Genomic DNA, 14,392 nt, shown 5'->3' with positions numbered 1-14,392 from the left:
CTTGCATTAATCCAAAGCATGATTGATGCTCACTTAATGTTTTCTGTGAATAGGCAGTCCGTGGCAGATCAAGCCTAGTACATTTCCAGCACTTCAGGAGAGTTCTTGCCCAACCTGTTCAATATTCATCTCAAATGCCATCGTGAAGGTAAACTAAATTGCCATTAAAATAACAATAACAAAACTTAATCCACTGCTTTAATCTGGTTTTAAGATCCATATAAATAATATCACACAATAGGAACTCTCTGGTGTATATCTTTTTTCACAGGTTGAGTGATAATTTACTTGTTTCCTTTTACATCTTTGGATAGTGTCCAGGAGTTGGCTAAAATGAATAAAGCATCTTTGAACATTATTGCTTGTGTTCTTTGGTTCACATTTCCACTCAGTTCTCCAGACAAACTTAGGAAAGAGTGTGGTACTTACAGCACTGAGATTCAGTAGACTATGTCAACGGTTTTCCAAAGTCGTTGTACCAATTTAATTCTACTAGCGGGTTGTAAGAGCTCTGATTCCTCTACATCGTAAGCAACACCACTTATTTATTTATGTATGTATTTATTTGTGTGCTCTCACTGTATTTGTTGCTGAGGCTGGGCTATAATGCCTGAGCTGAAGTGATCCTCAGCTTCCCAAGCAGGAGACTATAGTCACACATCATTTTTTTTATTTGAATTTTACCTTTTTTTGAGGAGGGCATAGTGGTATTTTTTGTAGGTTTAAAAATACATACTTTAAGATTGTGTTTAAAAACGTACATGCCTGCAGTTTATTATTTAAGTTGTTTTTTTCTAGTATATAGTTAATGACATTAACTACATTCACATTATTAGACAACTATCCCTATCATTCATCACAAGAATTCCTATAAAACCAAAACTGAACTATAATGCCTTATTCCCCCATACTATCATGGCAACCAACATTCTAGCTTCTGTCTATGAATTTGACACTATAGGTTGTCTCCTCCTTTTCTACAGTGCTCTGGGTTTCTTTCTTTCTCTCCATTCTCTTTCTCTTGTTCTTCCCCCTCCTTTAATAGCTCATTTTCAGTAGAATACTCAAGGTCTGCCCATTAATATATTGTGTGTATATGTGATCCGTTCACTTGTCCATAGACTTTTGAGTGCTGCCACCTTCTGGCTGTTGAGAATAATGCGGCTGTACACATAAGGTTACAGATACCTCCTTAAGGCTCTGCTCAGTTTTTTCAGTATATACACAATGACAGACTCTGAAGACACCCTATGGAAGGCCTCACCCTCCCTGGGGAGCAGAAAGGGTATGAGATAGGAAGGTTAGTTGGGGTGAGGGGCAGGGGAGGAGGGGAGGCAGAGGGAACTGGGATTGACATGTAAAATAATCTTGTTTCTAATTTAAATAAAAAATGGAGAGAAAGGAAAAAAAAGTAGTCACTGGAAGAATTGTATTTTTAATGTTTTGGGGAACTGCTGTTTGTAGTGTTTAGACTATTTTACATTCCTAACAGTAATATGAAGGTTCTCATTTCTCCACAGTGTTACCAAAGCTTGTTAATTTCTATCCCCCCCCCAGTACCCATTCTAATTAGTGTGAGGTGATCCTTGTGGATTTAAAAAATATTTTTTATTTAGTAGTGGTGCTGAATGCTGTGGATGCCATTGATATTTGTATACTTTTTTGTGAGTGCCTATTTAGATCTTTTTTCCCTCCCCCCTTAAGGCAGTAAGTAAGTAGCTCAGGCTTGCCCTGTACTTGGTATATAGCACAGGTTGGCCTCCAACTCTTAGCCCAGGCTCCCAAGTGCTGGGATTAAAGGCATGAAGCACCATGCCCAACTTCTTACTCACTTTTGATCCCCCCTTATTCTAGTGTAAGAAACATTCTGTGTGAGTCCTTTGTCAGATGTATATGTATGAGTATTTATGGTTTGGTACATACCACCTATAATCCTATTACTCAGGAATTGGGGGCAAGAAGATTGTTAATTCAAGGACAGCTTGGACTGCTAGTGAGACCCTGCTTCAGAAAAAAAAAGCCCTTTTTTACCCAACACATGGTTTACCTTTTAATCCTTTGTTCTTTTTTTTTTGAAATGCCTTTTTCTTAACACGTCTTTTGATATTTTTAATAAAGTGCATTTGCTTTTCTTTTTATAACTATTGCCTTTTGTTCTATCTAAGAAATCCTTGTTTACTTCAGAGTTCTTTTCACTTTTAAATTTTGTTTTTGAAACAGGGACTTACAGGGACTAATAGTACTGCCTGGGCTGCTTCTAACTGGAGCAGACCCTTCTGCCCTAGCCTCCTGAATGCTGGCTTTACAGCCACGCACCACCATGATGGCCTTGTATTACTTTAAAGCGTCTCATTAGCTATGGCCACCTGTGGTAGGAGGAGCTGGTTGCCAGCTGCCTGGATCAGCTGGCAGACCATCAGGAAGAAATCTCTGTTTAGTGTTGAGGTCGCTCTCCATAGACGGCAATGAGTAGAGTTCTTTGAACAGGTGACAGCCCTCTGAAGTGACAAGCTTGTCCCAGCACAGTGTGTTCCCTGTGTTCCCATTACTAGCCCCTGCCACACAGGCTGTACTCGCTAATCCTGTGTTTTTTTCTGCTATCATCAGGGTCTGCTCTTTTAAAAGCTTTTTTAATTGTTGAGGGCACATGAAGATGATTTATTTGGTGGCTGTCGGCTTAAGCTAGCTACAGAGTTAAGCAGACCTTTCCCTAAAATGCTTGAGTCCAGAAGTACTTTACTTTTTATAATATTTGTCTCTACCTAATGGGACCTGACTTTAAGCATGGCTCTCATTTATATTTATATAACTTATTCACTTATTCATGCTGCCTGGTGGTAATTTTAAACTTTATTTTAGTATATCTATATTTTGACTATCATATGGGTCAGACATGAACTTTTTCAGATTTTGGAGCATTTCTGGTTATGGATTTGGGTTGATAAACTTACATAAGCACATTTCAAATATGTGACCCAAGAATCACAGCTGATATCCATTGCTGTAGGAGGTGGCATAAAAGGGATTTCAAAAGTTGTATGTGCTGCCTCCCCTTTCTTGGGTGATTGAATGAATATAATCCCAGTTCTCAAGAGGCAGAAACAGGAGGTTTATCCCAAGTCTGATAACACCCTGGTCTAATGTGTGAGGCACTATCTCAAAAATCAAAATAAAACAGTGTAAAATGATCAATGTTTTCTCCCTGGATATAGATGCTATCACTCATGTCGTCTAAGTTACTGTCATTGGTTCCTCTGGTTAGGATGGGAGGAACCTGTGGGCTGCAGGAGAAAATGGGCAAAATTGATGCCTCAAGATTTCCTTCTATCCCCAGTCACCATTACTGCTGCTTCCCTCAGGATGTCATCATCCATTAGCTTTTTGTTTTCTGCATCTTTATCTTTCCTGAATGTTCTGTATTCACACCATCACTTTCATCTTTTGAATGGCCTCCTTTCCCTTTGTTAAGATACTCCTCAAAATCCCAACACTAAATAGGTTGAGGCAGGCAGGTCAGATGTTTGAGGACAGCCTGGGCCGTATTATGAGACTCAATCCTTTTGTTTTGTTTTGGCTTTGGTTTCTTTCCACACAGGGTTTCTTCTCTGTAGACTTGCTCTGTTGATCAGGCTGACCTTGCTCTCACAGAGATCCACCTGCTTTTGTCTCCTGAGTGCAGGGATCAATCACTGGCTGACTGCGACCCTATCTTTAAAACAAAACAATACAATTGAACCAAGCAATGTAACAACATGCCCTAAGTCTTATTACTCCATCTTCTGCCATCTGTTTCCCTACTCAGGCTCTGGATGGGGGCCACTTATTAACAGCCTGTTGTCTGTCTCCCTGAGGATGTGCCACAGTTGCCTTTGTAAGAACATGGACATTCCTTTCTAGTCTACTCTTCTGTTCTTTCTGAATTCATCTACTTACATGCTTCTAGGGTTCCAAAGTAGTAGAGCCTTGACATGGTTCCTGATCTTCCCACACAACTTTTCTTACATTCCCAGCCCATATTTAGTGGATTGGCAAGTCTCCTGAACTTTGCTCTTGTCTCTGAAGCATCTTTCAAAGACATCTTCTCTTCCCCATTTCCACTGCCCTTTGAGAATGTAGGAATTGTTTTCCAACTGCTGTCCCTGAATTGGACTCTGGCTCTAATCTGTCTTCCATTTGTCATCAGCTTCCTTATAACAGATCTAATTGTTCCATTTATTCCTTAGGGGTGATTTGTAGCATTCAGTCTTAAAAGAGGGATTCAAATTCCATAGCAAGATGTACAATATGAGACCCTTCAGTATTTGCCTTCCATCTGTTTTCCTGCTCCATCATCTGCCATTTCCTCCTTCTATTCCATCTGTTCTAAACTGTTTGCCACCCCTGGAACATTCCTTGAGTTCTTTCTTGTATCTGTTTTTGCTTTCACTGTCTTCTGTTTTGTTTTCCTTTCCTTCTGCTGGGGAAGGAATTCAGATTGTATGTGCTAGCTAAGTGTTCTACCACTGAGCTACTTCCCTGTTCCAGTCTCCTTGTCAAAATGGTGTTTGGCTTTTTAAAACCATCCCAAATGTAGTCTCTTAAGTCAAGTCCTCACGTGGAACTAGCTATGTAGTTCATACTGGCCTTACAATATTATCTGTCTGCCTCTCCCTAGTGCTATAATTAAAGACAGGTAATACCATGCCCATTCTAATATGGCCTTTTTGAACCATTTTGTCCTCCTAAGTAGATCTTGTTCCTGCTTCCTCTATATAGGGGAAATGGCTGGAATTGCAGGTACTGTTTTGTGTTAATCTCTGTATCCACAGTAACCCCCTGGTCAGACCTAGAAATAATGAATGAAGACTTAATTAGTGTCTATAAAATGAGTTGATGAATAATTCATTCTTTATTGTCTAAATTAGATTTTACTACTTAACAAACCATCAAACTACGAAGTTTAGTTAGTGAGATTTTTAAACCACCACCTCTTTGATCCTGATTTTAGCAGTAGAAAATTTGGGTAGGCTGGGCTTATTCAGCCTATCTTCTGATACTCATTCGTGACTTGTGGTTTGGAGGATGGCTTTCTGGCCTCGATTACTTACTCTCCATGCTTTCTAGTTTGTAACCAGGTACCTCAGTCTTGTTCACACTTTGTGGGGTGGTCAGATTTTTTAAGATAGTATCAAGGCATATAAGGCTTCTTATATATGAGGTCTAGACTTGAAAGAGATTACTGCTGTCTGAATGAATTCAGTTAGCCACATATAGTACTGATAGAGAAGGTGGGAAAATAGACTACATCTGATGGTGATGGGAGCTGCAATCCTGTTGCAAGAAATCAGAGTAGAGAGAGGGTAATAATAGAAGCTGGTTTTTGCAATCAACCTTAGGAGTAAGAATAAGATATTAGACCTGGGGCCAGATATTTTATTTCACTATTGCACTAGCAGTAGGCAGCTTTGACCTGACTTAAGAGTCTAATTTTGCCCAATATGGCCTCGTGGCTGGCAGTCCTTTCAAATCCATCTTTTGATGGGAAAGTTAAGCAAAAACATCTCCAGTCATTTTTTGGCCTTGATGTCCTGGACTGAAGTGGACATACCTGTAATGCTATGGTGTGGGGAAGTAGTTCCCTGGTACTGCAGAAAGGAGCACACCAAAATTCGTGTCTCTACATTCTAGAAGCTGTTGTACAGCTCTAAGTAATATCTGCTGATGGTAGTGATTTACTAATCTTCAACTTTTGTGTTTTCCATCTGTTAGATGCTGTTGAAAGTTGACAATGAATTGAAATGTTTCTGATTTGCCTGATCCCCATTCAAGAATCTCTTTAAGGACTAGTATATTTCTGCTTAGATCTACAGCAGGTGCTTAATATGTTAAGGTATTCAGGGAGTGACTCTTGTTTTTGCATAGATAGTGTAAACTACCACTGAATAGCTTCTTCCAGAACCTGGCTTCAGTACTTATCTGTGTGCTTTAGTAGAATTGTTGAAAGTAGTTAAAAGAAAGAAGATACTGGACTGGGATGTAGTTCAGTGGTGCACACAGGACTACCCAGCATGCTAGAGGATTCAGCCTGTGTTACAGACGGACTGGGCATGTTGGTACATGACTAATCCTAATAGGGTTGTAGACATGGAAGGATCATGGGTTTGTGGCCAGCCTAGGCTACAGAGAGAGATCCTGTCTCAGAAAAAGGAAAATCAAAGGCATGTTGACCTCATCCACACCCATTTCTACAAATTGTAGAGACCTTCACTAAAGTCATCGAGGGCATAAAGGAATGAAAGGCATTTAAAGTACCATTAGATGCTTCATTCTCTGGTAGTGACCTCACTACTCACCACTGGCATAGCTGGAGCAAAAATAGTCCACAACCTGTATAATCCACTCAAACCATAAATTGCATATCTTGCGAATGCATGTAGAATCTTAGCCATGAGAGTATGCCTGCCTGGTTAATCCGGGCACCCTGGAGATGGAGGCAGGAAAGTGATGAGTCCAGTTTAGGCTATAGTGAGACTTTCACAAATAGCATGAATTGTAACTTACATTAACTAAAATATGTTCTCAACATTTATCAGGTTACAACTGGTCTCAGACTTCCTGTGCAGCTGAGGGTGGCTTTGAACTATTTGTTCTGTGTCTATCTCTTGAGTGCTGAGGTTATAGACAGGCATCACTATGCATAGTATATATGGTGCTAACCCTATATACTATATATATCTAACCCTATGCTTTGTGCAAGCTAGTTAGGCAAGCATGACCTACATCTCCAACCCTCCACATTCTTTTTCATAAGACCTGCTTTTAATTAAGTTATATCTGATCTTGCAGTGTTTAAGAATACATACGTGTTAGAAGGTTCACTGAAGGTGGGACCACACTAACACTTTTATTGTGAGTGCTTAGTTACCTATGATGTAGCTGTATTCTTTCAGCCATGCAAAATATAACAAAATCAGATATAACTGGGAGTGGGAAGGATCATCACTATGTGATTATGGCCAATGAGTTCCTAATGCGCTTTATTTGGCGTCTGGGGAAGAACATACATGTCTGTAGAAATGGTTCATTGGGCACTGGGGTTTTGGGAGATATGACTAGGCCGTTGGCCTAGAAGTCAACCTGCTGCTGCATTGATTCCTAGTCAGTTCCTAAGTGGCTCTAGTGACTTAGCACATTATTTTTTATTGCTGTGGGCTTTGGTATTACTATTTCTCATTATTTCTCACACAGGGTTAGATTCTAATCTCAGGTAATTCAGCATAAAGCTATTAATGGGTTTCAAAACATGGTTATAAGGTGTGGGGAGATAACTTCGATCAGTGAAGTGCTTGTGCTAACATAATGACCTGAATTTGATCAAAAAAAGCCTGCCTCTCAGGTTTGATCCCAGAGCCAGCATCATAGTTTTTGTTCTTTCTTGTATATTTCTAATGCTTCTTAGACTAACATCATGCCCAAAGGAGCTATATTAACTTTAGATTATATCATCCTCTAGATGGGGCACCTTTGGACTATTGATGGTGGACCTTCTCCCTGGGGGAGATTCATTGCTACATTTTTTGTAGTCTACAGACAACCTAAATGTTCTTTTCTTTCAGTTAGTCAATGGACTTGGGAGGAATACCTCTAAATAAAACCTTTCCTTGGGAATACTGTTAAGAGGCTTCACACTGCCTTCTAGAAACCCCTAGCTGAATAGCTCAGACTTTTTCTACTAAGCACCGGGGACTATCCTATATTTCAGCCTAATATCTACCTCCCTCTTGTCTCCTTGTGTGTGAATAGATCAAAGGGTTCTCCACCTTGTTTTTGGAGACAGGGTCTCTTACTGGTCTTGAACTTGCTAAGTAGGCTAAGTAGGTGAGCCCCAGGGATCTGCCTGAATCTATCTTCTCTGTTATGGGATTATAAGCATGTACCATCATGCCTGTTTTTTTAAACAAGGCTCTAGGGATTGAATTCAGTTCCCATGCTTGCAAAAGCAGCACTTTACTGACTAAACTGTTTTCTTAGCCTCTGTGTACCATAAAGCTTCACTCATTTTGTTCCTTACTACTAACTCTCCCTTTTATTGGCAGACAATGGTAAGAACTTGGAGTTCCCACATGCCCCAAAGGAAGGAAATGGGATTCCTTTGTAGGGACAGGGTGGGAGGGTGGGGGATGATTCTGTCTTTGAGTTCCTTAATAGTTGCATGTCAACCTCATAAGATTTTCCTGCATAAACTGTCAGATGGGACCTGCATTTTCCTAATATGCATCATTTGCATGTTATCTATCCTTGAGTCTTCTGTCTAAACAAATAGTTTGCAGTTTCGTGATAAAAAGTAATTTTGGTGGTAAGCACCTGCTGACTCATTACAGTATTTTCAAAGGAGGAAAATGGGAATAGTTAGACAGTGTGATTCTCTTCAAAATATTTTCTTTACAGGCTTTTCAGTTTCCCAGTTTTAATTTGTCTAGAAAAGCTTTTGTAGGTGGAAGATTGGTAATGGAGGCCCTTTCAGCTGATGGATTCCTTATTGCATACATTTACTTCTGTTTGTAAAAGGAGGCATGACTGGCATTACAAGCCATCCCATTTGGGAGGGGATTTTGCTACAAAGAATTAGAGTACCATTAACATGGTTTGGATGTGTGTAAAGGCCAAGCACAAAACCCCTCGGATTACTAATTTTGAATCACTTCACTGTTCAGGTGCAGTTTGTGTCTTGAGACTGGGTCTTGCTCTGCATTCTTGGCTGACCTCAAACTGGAGAGAGACCCTTCTGCCTTAGCTTCTGGAACACATAGTACCACATGTAACTGTTAAGTAGCCATCTTGAGTTCCAGAAAAGCCAGGGCCACAGTGAAACCTTTTCTCAAAAAAAAGAAAAACAAAAAAACAAAAAACCAACCAACCAAATAAATAAATAAGTAAACAAACAAACAAATAAAGGCGTTTTACTTGAGACTAGGTAATACTTAGCCAGGGTAAGAAGTGTTTAGTGTTTGGGAAGGCTCTGTGTTCTAGTTTTTGGCTCTGCTTCTCATAAGCTATTTTTTTCTGAAAGGGGTTGCTGCTGCTTCAAGACAGTATACACATACATTTATTCCTTTATGAAGTAAGTTCTGAGAAATGTCATTAGATGACTGTGCATTTTTGTAATCATCCTAAACTACCTTACATAAAGCAAGGTGATCTTGCCAAGTATGGTACCATACATCCAAGTTTGTACTATAGTTTTAGACTGGCAGCCAGTGGTTTACTCACAGTAGCATTGCCACACATATAAGTAATGCATTGTGTTAAAATGGAGACTGGGCCGAGTGTTGAGTGGTGCACGCCTTTAATCCCAGCACTTGGGAGACAGAGGCGGGAGGATCTCTGTGAGTTCGAGGCCAGCCTGGTGTACAGAGCGAGTGCCAGGATAGTCTCCAAAGGTCTTAAAAAGCAGAAAAAAAGAAGACTGGAAGGGATTTTTAATATGCACTTCCTTGTAGGATAAGTCATTTGTTGATTCCTAATCCTGTTATAGTTGTTTAGATACCAGTTACCCATTTATCAGTTGGAAATTAAATGTTTAAATAAAATATTAGTGTGCAATTTTTTTTAATTCACTTAATTTTTGTGTGACATCATGAGAAACAAGGCAGCATATGTCAGTGTTTTCAGAAACAGAATGAGCCTAAACAAAAGGAAGTAGTAATTATGAATTTTGAATATTTGGATTCAAGTCCTGGGCTTGTTACTCATTTGCTATAGGATCTTGGGCAAATCTTCCCACTTTTACTTTATTTTCTGTGTTTGTGTTTTGCCTGTGTGTGTACCACATGTGTGTCTGGTGTTTGCAGAGGCCCAAAGAGGGGATCAGAGTCTCTGGAATTGGAATTAGACTCTTGGGCGCTGCCATGTGGGTGCTGGGAATCAAACCTGGGACCTTGAAGAGCAAGTGCTCTTAACTGCTGAATTAACTTACCAGCCACTACCCTTCACTTTTCAAAGTCTTAAGTGTCTTCAGTTGAACAAGGGGTAGACTAGTTCGAACAGTCTTGTTTCATTCAGCTTTAGAGATCAAGTAGAGCCTCTTCATGTGTGAAGTCTCTTTCTAAACAGAAAGCTGTAAAAAGCATCAATTATCCTTAGGATTAATGATGCAGTCCCTGTCAGCAGCAGCCATCTGTTTGTTGTGGCTGTCACTGTCAAAAGCAAGATGTGAAAATGGCCCAAGGGTATTTCAATTATATACACCTTGACTTTCGTTCACACCAAGTTGTTTTTTGTTGTTGTTTTTGTTTTGATAGTCCAGCTGACATGATTCAAATTGTGATGTTTCTGCTGGAAACAGTTGAAATAGAGGGCCAGAAGAGATAGTGGGGTCATACTAACCAGTTATTCTATTCAAAGATGTAAGCTTAGGAACTCAAACTGACTTAGAGAGGTAGCAAGGGCTGCTTTGAGGCAAGGCCACCACTAAGGCACTAGTAGCTTCTGTTCTTAGTTAACACCCTGATTTTTGTAGTTAATAGATGTCAGCTCAAGATGGGTGTTTTTTACGTCAGCACCAAAGTGTTAGGCATGCACAGGACTTATCAGTTTCTGCCAAGGACTCCCCTCCCCCCAATTTGGTGTTGAAATGTTAGGTCTCTCTACATACTAAATAGCCCTTCTCCCATTCTGATAACAGTATGTCTCTTTCCCTAGAGACTGTCCTCCCTTTAAAAGATGTTACCCTATATATTGTAGGTGTGCCCAGTATAATAGTGAGGGTCTTTAAAACTGGTCTGTGCTTTCACAGCCCTCTGAGTATGAGAACTGCTGAGAATCTTAAATTGCCTTGACTGTTATCTCTAGTTAATTCCTCCTTGATGACTTTCCTCTAAGAGATATGAGTACATCTGTTTTCTGTGATATTAGCTACAATGAAAGAAAGCTTATGTGAGTCAGGTGCTCTCTGTATTGCCTTGTTTAATGTACTAAATGGGTCAAGAAGTAGACAGTAAATCCTTTTATGGATGAGGAAACAGTACAGAATAGTTAGCTTCCACAAGGTCATGCTGCTAGTAACCAATGACCCTGAGGTTTTATTGCACAATAAAGAGGAAAATTCTAAGGTGTGTTATTTGCACTTTTGCCAAGGCATGCTCACAAAACTATATTTAAAAAGTGTCCCACATTGCATTTTGAAAGTTGAAGACAAACATGTATATAATTGAAACAGTAAGTCAATAACACAATTATTAGAGGACAAAATACGATTAATTCCAGCAAAATCTTTATCCTATTTTGTAATCTGGTACTTGTCTGCATGTATACGTTACAGTTTCCCACAGCTGTAATCGCAGTGGTCGGCTCTTTTAATTTTACAATGTGTGTTTTCTCGTTATTAGATGTGTTTGTAATTATTATTATAGGTAGCCATAGGTTGTTTCTGAGTTTCATATTGTTAAAATAATGCTGAACAAACAGCTTCTGTCTGGGATGCACCATTTGGCAAAGAAAAGATGCTGTAAGGATGATCCAATTCAAATCAGGAAATTCAGTTATTAAACTAACAGTTTCATCTGCTACCTGGAGGGGATGAGATGATCAGGAAGAAAATAAAAATGTAATTGAGTGATAACCTATAGTATGGTGGCATATGTCAGTAATATCAACACTTGTGGTGATAAAGCAGGAGGATGGCAAGTTTGAGGTAAGTCTGAACTACATAGACAGCTTGTCTCAAAAATGAAAGTAGGGATGGGAGCCAGCAAGATGGCTTAGCAGTAAAGGTACTGGCCATGCAAGCCCTGGGAACCCATGTAAAGGTAAAAGGACAGAGCCCTACTCGGGTTATCCTCTGACCTACACATACACAGCATGTGCTCACATATACATACACTAATAATAATATATAAGATCAAAGTATTGGAGCCTGAGAGATGGTTCATCCTTAAATTGATGACCTGATTTCAGTTTCTGGTATCCACATATAAGCTGTAATGACATACCTGTGATCTCAGTTTTGGAGAGGCAGACTTAGGAGGATTGATTGCTAGAGCTTGCTCGCCAACCAGCCTAGCTGAATCGTCAAGCTCCCACATTCAGTGAAAGACCCTGCTTGAAAAGGTAAGATGGAAAGCAACTTAGGGAAAACACTAAACATTGACCTCTGGCCTCTACATACATGCTTGATTGTGTAAGCATAGACACCTAGGAACAGGTACACATACACAAATAAGCTGTCCAGGCTGGCTTCAAGTTCCTGGGCTTAGGTGATGCTTCCACCTCAGCTGTTTGCACAGTAACTTGGGGTATATATAGGCACTCACACCACATCTGGTTCAGGCTGGGTAGTTTAGAACCGGATTCTCACCTTGAAAGGGCTCTGTCCACAGGTATTTACAGCCTCTGAAATGGAGGAAACTGTGTGGGAAGGGTGCACTTTGCCTGACACACTGTGATAGACAGAATGCTAGCAACTGCTGGATCCCTCCAGAGATGTAATTTTGCCATGGGATTGCGTGTGCTGTTTTTGGTCCTGCTATTTGGATGAAACTTGACTTTTTAGCTTTTTAACTCAAATGTACACAGTGCTTTGGATTTTCTAATTGTGAAAGAAAAGATGGGTTGGATCTGTAGATTCTATTCATTAAAACTCTGTGGTTATGGAAGTAATCTAGTGCCTCATACTGCTAGGCAAGCCCTAAATCATTGAACTACACCCTCAGTATAAACCCTTCCACAAAGCACATAACAATTATTTGTGAGCTGATCTAAAATCTCTTCTGAGTCCCAAGGACTGCTAACAAAATACTGAGTGCTGGGATGATGGAGACAGGCAGATCTAGATCTCTGGGGTTTATTGACCAGATAGATAACCTAGCTGAATTGGAGAACTCTGGATTCAGTGAGGACTGTCTCAATCACAGTGCAGAACAACTGAGTAGGATACCTAGTGTCCCACATGCACACTGACATGCATGCACACATATATACACTAAAAGGAGAGAGAATACTGGGAACTTACAAATAATACAAAATGACAAAAGTTTAAAATCTAGGTACTGATTGATTCATCACTTAGTGATGCATGCTCTCTTTCTTGCTCCTTAGTTGGCAGCACGTCTCTTCATCCACACATTGCTAAAGACCAAAAGTGCCAACAGGTACCAGAAATATTGATAGTTTTCATGGTGACTGACCTAATGGCCTAGTCACCTCAAGGGTCCACTCCTAGTTTTCATGGTGACTGACCTAATGGCCTAGTCACCTCAAGGGTCCACTCCTCAATTCTGTTTTCATTTGAGTCAAAAGTTTGGAGAGACACAGCTTTGAAATGACGTCACATGATTATTGCAGAGTCTGCTAATTAAAGGGTGATCTAGGAATCAAGAGTACTTGCCCAGGAGCTTGCTAGCTTTTTTGTTACATTAGTTTGTGTATGGGCCCCATCTCAGAATGTGATTTTTCTGCATTTTAACAACATTCCTAAGAGCATCGTCTACATATTAAGTTTGTATAGCATGATTATAGTTGCTTCTTAGGAAACATTTTAATTTTTGGTTTAGAAATTTGAACCTAGGCCCTGGATGTACTCCAGCATTTTGGTTTTGAATTATTACTTAATTGCCTTTTATAGACCCATCTTGGTGTCTGGCCTTGGCTTGCTTGAAACTTGCTGTATAGTGTAAGCAGATCTCAAAGTTATCCTCCTGTCTTAGCCAATCACATGCTGGGTTTGCAGATGGGTCATTGCCTGCCCTTTTCATGTGACTATACTAAATGCTAATAGTTAATATCATAAAAACTTAATTTGGGCAATATTTAGAATTAGGTACTCTTGGAACAGTAAGAATTTAGAAGCAGTTTTAAAGAAAGTGTTGCTTAGAAGGCTTGATTTGGAATTCATACTGGTAGTCTGTCATTGTCTGGTTTACTGGAACACCACTTGAAAGAAGTAGCTTCATACATAATACTTTGAGCCTTTGAAACAGATCTGTTCAGTTTTGAACTGGAGAAGGTTTTTCTTGTAGTTTGTAATAATTTTGGTATTGGTTTTTTTTTTTCCTGTGTTGATTGTGGGTCAGTGTAATTCACCCAGAGGACAGTGTGGACACTGAATGAAGTAAAATTTGAAATGATATGCACCCAACCTAAGGTGTTAGCTTGGTTTTAAGACAAACTGGTATATGAGGCCAAATCTGGTGTGTGCTTGGAAGCAGCCGTCAATGGGTATTCTGTGTTATAAACATAGAGCTTACATAGAGTTTCCAAGGTACCAATAGTAAAGATAGGAAGCTGTTTGTAGCTGTGCATGTGTAGTTGAGAAAAGAACTCTATACATCTTGATTTGTTTTCTTTAAAACAGAGGTCACCTAAGATTTTGCCAAACTGTTTGTATTAAGGCCCGCATCATTGGTTCAATGACATT

At 39.7% G+C, this 14,392-nt stretch overlaps 1 long non-coding RNA gene across 4 annotated transcripts in view; it reads left to right on the top strand.

Moving 5' to 3' along the window:
- Positions 1-14,392, top strand: part of LOC103160033 — an 80,706-nt gene that overhangs the window by 3,586 nt on the left and 62,728 nt on the right. For all 4 annotated transcript variants that reach the window (XR_003488317.2, XR_003488318.2, XR_003488319.1 and 1 more), the window contains one exon: positions 54-148. This is a non-coding gene — a long non-coding RNA (uncharacterized LOC103160033). The remainder of the gene's footprint in view (positions 1-53; positions 149-14,392) is intronic.

This window comes from Cricetulus griseus, chromosome X, assembly GCF_003668045.3.
Source record: "Cricetulus griseus strain 17A/GY chromosome X, alternate assembly CriGri-PICRH-1.0, whole genome shotgun sequence".
Taxonomy (NCBI): domain Eukaryota; kingdom Metazoa; phylum Chordata; class Mammalia; order Rodentia; family Cricetidae; genus Cricetulus; species Cricetulus griseus.
This window is presented reverse-complemented; position numbering and strand designations above follow the sequence as displayed.